This window comes from Tenrec ecaudatus, chromosome 15, assembly GCF_050624435.1.
Source record: "Tenrec ecaudatus isolate mTenEca1 chromosome 15, mTenEca1.hap1, whole genome shotgun sequence".
Taxonomy (NCBI): domain Eukaryota; kingdom Metazoa; phylum Chordata; class Mammalia; order Afrosoricida; family Tenrecidae; genus Tenrec; species Tenrec ecaudatus.
The window spans coordinates 96,479,151-96,487,210 of record NC_134544.1 but is presented as its reverse complement, the minus strand read 5'-3'; the positions used below and the strand labels follow the sequence as shown (position 1 = coordinate 96,487,210).

Below are 8,060 nucleotides of genomic sequence, written 5' to 3'. Positions count from 1 at the left end.
TATTTAGAATAAAAGACTTACTTGAAGCATAAACTCTACCAAGCAAGCCAAACTATTTAGACTGTAATAAATATCAAGTTCATAAATAATGTACTATAGTGGAGCAGAGGAGTGAACTTTGCATAAGATGTGAGAAGGCTAAACATTTAAACTGAGACTTGAGCAAAAAATGAGCCATGTACAAAGCTGACATTTTCATGGCTTGGTAGACTGATTGTTATCCAGAGGCAATATTCTACAACTCATCTACAGATTCAACCTCATTCCTCTCACGGTTTGCTTTTCCAGAAAATGACAAGCTGATTCTAAAATTTCTATGGACATGTGACAGTTTTAGTATAGCCAAAATAATCTGGAGAAACAATAAAATCTAGGTGGAGAATGCTCATTGCCTGATATGAAAACTTACTAAAAAGCTATAGTAGTTATACTGTGTAGTAGTGACATAAAGGTAACCTATTGATGGAATATAATTGAGAGTCTAAAAATTCAACCTCATACATACATAGCTAAATGATTCAAAAAGAGTGCAGAGAAGTCACTGTGATTTCAGCAAATGCTGTCGAAACAACTAGATATAGGAAAAAAGAATGGGTTTTGACTGCCACCTTGCACCTTATGCAAACACTAACTCAAAATAGATCTTAAGACCTAAATGTAAGAGCCAAATCCTAAAACCCTTAATAAAAAACATATACATAAATGTCTGTGACCCTGGATTAGGGAATGGTTTCTTAAGATATCTTCCATTTTAAGCAATTATGACATCTTAAACATAAGCAGCCCAAGTTCAACATAAGTTGAACTTCATCAAAATTAAAGTCCCTTATAATTGGAAAGACACAATCAAGAATTTGAAAAAGGCAACCTACATCAGTAACTATTCATGAGATACCTAATAATCTTGTATTCAGAATATATAAATGTTATAAGTCAACAACTAAAACTCCACAAATTAAAAATTAGTCAAGAAGTTAGTCACTACTCTAAAGATATAAGTATGTTAAACATAAATTATATAGCTCTATTATAGATTTAGTCTGAAATTTCTGAAATTGTTTGAAACTGAAAAATATTAAAACGAGTCTAAAAGAGCTAAAATAATATTTTATGGCTATCCAATCTGAATTTAGGTAACATTTAATGAAATGAACACTAATGACCTGGGGGAGGGGGGGCGATATTAAGAACATCATATGTGAAGGAAGCAAAAGGTCATTAAAGACAGAAAAGCAAGAAAAAAATCAAAGTAGATATCAGAAGAGACATTGAAATTGCTCATTACTTAAAGTAGCTAAGGCAAATGGAAGAAATGATAGAGTTAATAAAGTTGAACAGATACTTTTAAAGGGCAGCTCAGGAAGACAAAGTATTAAAAATTCATCATTTTTTCACCTTATATGCTACCAAGTCCTGCCAGCCACCTCCACCCCCATCTGCCCCAACCCAAAATGGCTCTGATATCTCCCATCAGCCTCCACTACAATCCCTGTGCACAGCCACATTCTTGAACTATCCCAACAACCTCCCCACTGCTCTCCCTGCACCCACATCTGCACCCTTTCTCCAAGTACCTGCACCAGGCTCCTCACCGAAGCCCCAGTGATATACCTAATATTGCTATGACCATGTCACTGCTCCACTCAACTCCCTCCAAAGGTTCCCCGCCTTCATCAGGAAGCTGGATATCACTTCTGGAAGGCTGGTTAGCACCAGGACCTGGCTGACCTGTGCCCAGCTCCTTCTTCTTGTCCTTTCAAATGCCTGTGTCCGAGGCATTTGAAAGGGAGGACAGGCCCCAGCAATTTTCCTGGACTTTCATCCTCAGCTGTAAGTGTCCCGTGTCCTCATTTCCACTTGGTCCAGCATCATTAGGATGTGTTTGCATGTCTCTCTGAAGCAAGGATCGCATCAGCAGCCACTGACTGCCTGCCAGACCTGCACTGAGTCACTTAACCCACAAACATCTGGCCCACTTTAAGGACGAACCACTAGGGGCTCAATGAGGCTCAAAGACTTTCCCAAGGAAATCAGCTAATGAATAGAAGCACTAGAATTTGATCTCAATTCTGACGGTAGGGCCTATCAGCCTACACAGACATGCTGGAGGGCTTTTGTGTCTACACAGGAGCTAGATCTAGAAAGGACACTGAACCTTCACGGAATGAACAAGAGCAGGTCTCTGCACAGGAACCACCCTCCACACTCAGGCAGGGACTGGAACAGAACTTCCCCCGAGTGAGATGTCAAAGGTTATTGGTGGGTAACAGGGTCAGTTGCAGAAAGTGGGGGGTGGAGGGTAGAGGTGATGGGAAAACGACAAGGATCATGGAATGTTAGCTTGCAAACAGATTTTTATAATAGCTGTCAATAAGGCTTAAACCTGTAAATAACTGAACAGGCAAAAGTTGTGAGATAGATACAAGGGGGCTTCAAAAAGTTTGTGGGAAACTTCCATTCTTTTCAGATTTGTTAGGCTTTTCAGATTTGTGGTGCTTTTTCTTGCTTCTCGTTCCTTTGTTGGTCTGCTTTTGCACCTGCATGACCAGGTCCAGGGCCTTCTTGAAAGCTGGAATGACATGGTCCACTGGGGTGAGTGGTGTCCCCCAGGTCCCATACTCACTCAAGGCACAGCTGTCAACACCTGTAGTTGTTCAGGAGCCAGCAGAAACCCCGCCCACTCCCCAGCCCCGACACCCCACACCCCTTTGCAACCAGCCTCACCTTGCATGTAATTGAGAAGCAGGTCTACAGTGGGTTCTGCTTTGTTCTCAATTTTTCCCAGGTTGTAGTCTGGCTGCTTGGCCATCTCGGGAGAACTTATCAGATTGGCCCTTGCTGTGACACAGAGGGAAAAGACCCAGCCAGTTCAGTAACTGACAGTCAACGTAGCAAGTTATTCCTGGGGTCCTGACAGGTAAGGAATGCAAATGCCTGCATAGATGCCCACATCCTGCCTCCTGATCCTCATCCAGGTCCCCAAGCTTTGCCTACATCACAAAGGTAAGAGTTGGCTTTATTTCTTGACCCTGTATGCTACCAAATCCTGCCAGCCACCCCCCTCTATCATCTGCCCCTAACGCAAAATAGCTTGGATATTTCCCGTCAGCCCCCACTACAATCCCTATGTTACAGCCACATCTCCTTTGTGAACTATCCCAACCTCTGACCCGCTCTCCCTGCAGGCACACCTGCACCCTTTCTCCAAATACCTACGCCAGGCTCCACACTGAAGCCCCAGTGATATACCTCATGCTGCCATGGTCATGTCACTGCTCTGCTCAACTCCCGCCAAAGGTTCCCTGTGCTCATCAAGAAGTAGGATGAGTTCTGGGAGGCTAGTTAGCACCAGGACCTGGCTGGCCTGTGTCCAGCTCTTTCTTCGTGTCCTTTCAAATGCCTGTGTCCCTGAGGCATTTGAAAGGGACGACAGGCCCCAGCAATGTTCCTGGACTTTCATCCTCAGCTGTAAGTGACCCATGGCCTCCTTTCCACTTGGTCCAGCATCATTAGGATGTGTGTGCATGTCTCTCTGCAGCACGGGTCACATCAGCAGCCACTGACGGCATGCCAGATCTGCACTGAGTCGCTTAACCCACAAATATCTGGCCCACTTCAGAGACGAACCACTAGAGGCTCAAATACTTTCCCAAGGAAATCAGCTAATGAATAGAAGCACTAGAATTTGATCTCAATTCTGACGGTAGGGCCTATCAGCCTACACAGACATGCTGGTGGGCTTTTGCCTCTACACAGAAGCTGGGATCTAGAAAGTACAGTGTGAACCTTCACGGAATGAAGAGCTGTTCTCTGCAAATGAATCACCCTCCAAACTCAGGCAGGGACTTGAACAGAATTTCCCCTGGCCAGGGACTGTAGGAAGTCCCATGTGGCGTGGGGATGAGTTTTTCTAGAACAGCTACATTGGGTAGAGAATTAAGACTACAGTAGGGATCAGGTGTCCCAGTGTCTGGTGGGTTACATGCTGGACTTCTAACCACAAAGCCATCAGCTGGAAACTACTGGCTGGAAAAAGATGAGGCTTCCTACTCCTGTGTAGAGTTACAGTCTTGGAAACCCCCACAGGCAGTTCTACCCTATCCATAGGGTCGCTGGGTCAGAATAGCTGCCAGTGAGTTTTCATGGGAGCGCTGCCTCTTGTCATGCCAGCATGTGTTCAAGGAGTGGTGTGGAGCACCAGGCCAGCCCCTCAGTCCCTCATTGGCAGAGCCACACCCCACCTGGGTGGTCTCCTTGAGCAACTCTACAGCCTCCTTCAACTCCCGGATCTAGCTCGTGGCTTTGGTAAAGCTGGAAATTTTCCTAAAAGCGCTTACTCAAAACCAAACCAAAAGAACCCTACAAACCAAGCAACACACTCGGAATTTTCATTAGAACAGGGATAAAATGACTCCAGGTGGGAATACACAGTTAAAATGGAGTCGGCATAAATCTAAACATCCGACAAGCTACTTCAGAGGCAGCAGAAACAGAAATATCCCTTTGGGCAATAGGCAGGAGCAGCTCCCACATTCCCCCACACTAACAGATTTGCAGAAATAATGGATCCAGTTCAATTGCCTGGATGTCTTTTACTGGCTACTTTCTCTGCATGAAAAGCAATTAATTACTGGTGGCAATTTCCTCCTGTCCCTCTTAAAGAAACCTTTCTTCCAGCTGTCTGTCCTTCACTAAGCAGCTTTCCTCCAGCTTCTTTCTACTGTTAAACACAAACAGGGTTTTTTTAAAAATTAAAGAAATAACATGCAAAAATTTTTAAGAGTGTATGTGGGAACGGGGGATCTTCCGTACTTGAGGGGTCTTGCCCTTCTTTGGAGACTTATATGCATTTCCAAAGAAAGACTGCCCTCTCTTTGGTTGAGTTCCTGCTCACTGGACCCCATCTTTGTACAGCTGGGCCTGTCTCTTTCTCCTTTTACTTGCCACCGTTGACTGGTAGCCACCAACCTGGGTCACCTCCCTTGAGGTCCCAGTCCTGGACTTACCCCCAGCAACCTGGGAATGCCAATCATATCACAATGCGCAGTGGGTGCGCTGGAATATCACTTCAACACCCTCAAGGCTGAGCGCGCTGCCCGCTGCCGCCCTCCTGGCTGGCAAGAATGAGCCAGGGCGTTTCCGGACTACCGGGTGCACCCCTCCCCCTCCCCTTCCCCGCTCCCAGAGAAGGTACCGCCTAGGGGACCAGACTGGGCAAACCTCCGGAGGAAGCCCTAACGTTTTGTGCCCCAGCTGCAGCCACTCGCTTCCTGAACAGCAGTCACTTCGTGGTGAGAGAAGCCACAGACCCGGGTCTCACCTGTGAGCAGAAGACGTTGTAGGAGTTTCAGGGAGGAGCCACCGCTGTGTGAAAGGAAACAATGGAGGGGGGGGAGACACGCAAAGTTCCCGCAATGAATCGAGAACCCCGACGCCCAAAGCCCCAGTCTGGGATCCTACTTTCTCCAACAGGAATTCTCCCCAGGAACCCCAACCAATCCCAAAACTGGGGGATGGAAGCAGCCCCTGGGACACACTCCCACACCTCACCACGCGAGGGGCGCTAACGGATCGGGGGAGGGGGAAGCAGGGCGCTTGCACCCAGCCAGGCTGCTGTGTGCACCAGGGTCACCCCAAATTGGTCACCGCGCGACCCCTCACCTGGGCGTGCTGACTACACAGTACTCAGGCTGCACGAGCTTCTCTGGGCAGAGCAAGTAGGATCCGCTGTATGACCCTCACTTCCGGTTAGGACACCGCCACTTCCAGCCCATCTCAGCGTGACCCGGAATGGGAGGGGAGTAGTCATGGGTGTGATCCGGAAACACATAAGTGAAAAGTCAGGGCGGAGTTAAGGTTTCATTAAGCTGCATAGACATTCAGGAAAATAAGAATCTTACTTGATATGGCAGAGATTAATATGTCATCATTCCCACCAACATTATTTGAAAGTCTCTTCTTCATTACAGTGACCATACAGGAAGGGATTGCGATGAATTGGAAATAAAAAAATATGGAGGTCTTAGTGGGGGAAAAAAACCGCACACACTCAGATTCTTATCCTGACAAACGGTTAGATTATTATCAGATGTATGATCAAAGTCACATACCTGATAGACAGCACTGACTGAGCTAAAGGCACCAACTTCCCTATGGGACACTGAATATCCACATGGTAAAAGGTGTGCTCAGGGCCACATAAAAGAATAAGCAATATACTTCTACCACCGCAACACATTTTAATGTTACACAAAACAAACTGAATATTTTCTTTTTTTCTTTTTAAACATTTTATTAGGGACTCATACAACTCTTATCACAATCCATACATCAATTGTGTAAGCACATCTGTACATTCTTTGCCCTCATCATTTTCAAAGCATTTGCTCTCCACTTAAGCCCTTTGCATCAGGTCTTCTTAATTTCCCCTCCCTCTACTCTCCCCCGTCCCTCATGAACCCTCGATAATTTAAAATTATTATTTTGTCATATCTTGCCCTGTCCGAAGTCTCCCTTTACCCCCTTTTCTGTTATCCAAACTAAATATTTTTTTCATCTCTTAAGATACTGAAGTACACTTTAACTTCCATTTGGTGCTTATGCATGTGTGAGACTGAGAAAAAAAACCACTACATCACCGGTCTAATTTTGGACTGTTGTTTATAAGGACACTTCCTGCTATGGTAAAGATGAAACAGTATGTTCTATAAAATGGAAAAACACAAAAGCCTAAGGAGCAATTACTCTGCTCTCTATGGTTCTATGAGTCTAGAATTCATATGACAGGTCTGACTTTATTGTTCTTTTAAGTATATGTTCTTATTCATATACGTAAAACCTTAGTGTATTTGTGTATTTGAAAACTGGAGGTAAATACAATAGTAACATCACATTAAAACTTGTGCTTGGTAAAGTAGAGGGGCAGCAAACAAGAAGAAAACTTTTTAGATTGACAAAGGCTGAAACAACGGGCTCAAATATACGAACAATTATGAAGATGGCATAGGACAGACCAGTGTTTCTTCCTGTGGTACACAGGGTCACTATGATTTAGAACTCACTTAATGACACCAAACAATAACAACTTCCATTGTACACTGGCTCTAAGTATAATAAGTACTAAAATGTTAGAGTATTTCTTATAAAAATAAGCATGAATGTAATAATCATTCAGAACAGTTGTTGAAACCATACAATCATGGTTTTAAAATATATAACTGCAATATTAATCATGAGTTAAGGACAATATTGAACAACTGTAGATCTGCATGAGAACTTTATTTTTTAATTTTTAATTTAATACACAATTTTACAACTGCAGAGAATGTGGGGTAAAAGCATTAAAAAATACACTCTACAACGGGATATATTATACTGGTGTTTTAACAACACAGTAACAAATTTGATGATTTCATGACTCTAATTAATCGAGGAGAATGATTACATCATAAAACCTAAGAGTTTATGTACAGATTTGTGGAAATGGGATGGATTGAGTTAGAGAGCACCTTGAGTTAGTATTTCACCTTGACTGAGTAGGATTATTACCAGGGATGCAGGGAAGTTTCAACATTAGAAAAAACATTAATGTAACCGACTACATAAACAGGAAAAAGAATAAGAACCCTCTGATGATGTTAATAGATGCAGACAAGATATATGACAATATCCAATACCCATTCCTGATAAAAACACTCAATAATATGGAAAGGGAAGGGAGAGAGCTCAACATAACAAATGTATTAAAGGAAACACTGTTGGTGAAGGACAATGAGATGACTGGAACTTGCTGGAAGTAAGACAGTTACACACACAGAAAGGTTTCATCAAAAGAGTAATACAGAACCCACAGATGGGGGGGAATATGTCTTTAGCAATGAGGAGATGGAGACAGAGGGGGAGGGGAAAAGGAGGAGCAGAAGACAACAGTGGCATTTTCAGGAATCTCTAATCTAGATGCTCACCTGAGCATGCACCTGGGAAAAGGAGGCTGGAGTCTGGGTGGTCTAGCATAGGGAGCAGAGCCTGAAATCAGTGTCTGAGGATGAAGTGTTGTAAAG

At 43.9% G+C, this 8,060-nt stretch overlaps 1 long non-coding RNA gene across 1 annotated transcript; it reads right to left on the bottom strand.

Moving 5' to 3' along the window:
• Nucleotides 1–2,748: 2,748 nt before the first annotated feature.
• On the bottom strand, nt 2,749–5,781 carry LOC142427385 (uncharacterized). The gene is made up of 3 exons (XR_012780036.1): nt 5,662–5,781; nt 5,321–5,364; nt 2,749–2,838 (listed from the first exon to the last, which is right to left on the bottom strand). It is a non-coding gene; the product is annotated as an uncharacterized LOC142427385 (long non-coding RNA).
• Nucleotides 5,782–8,060: the final 2,279 nt, after the last annotated feature.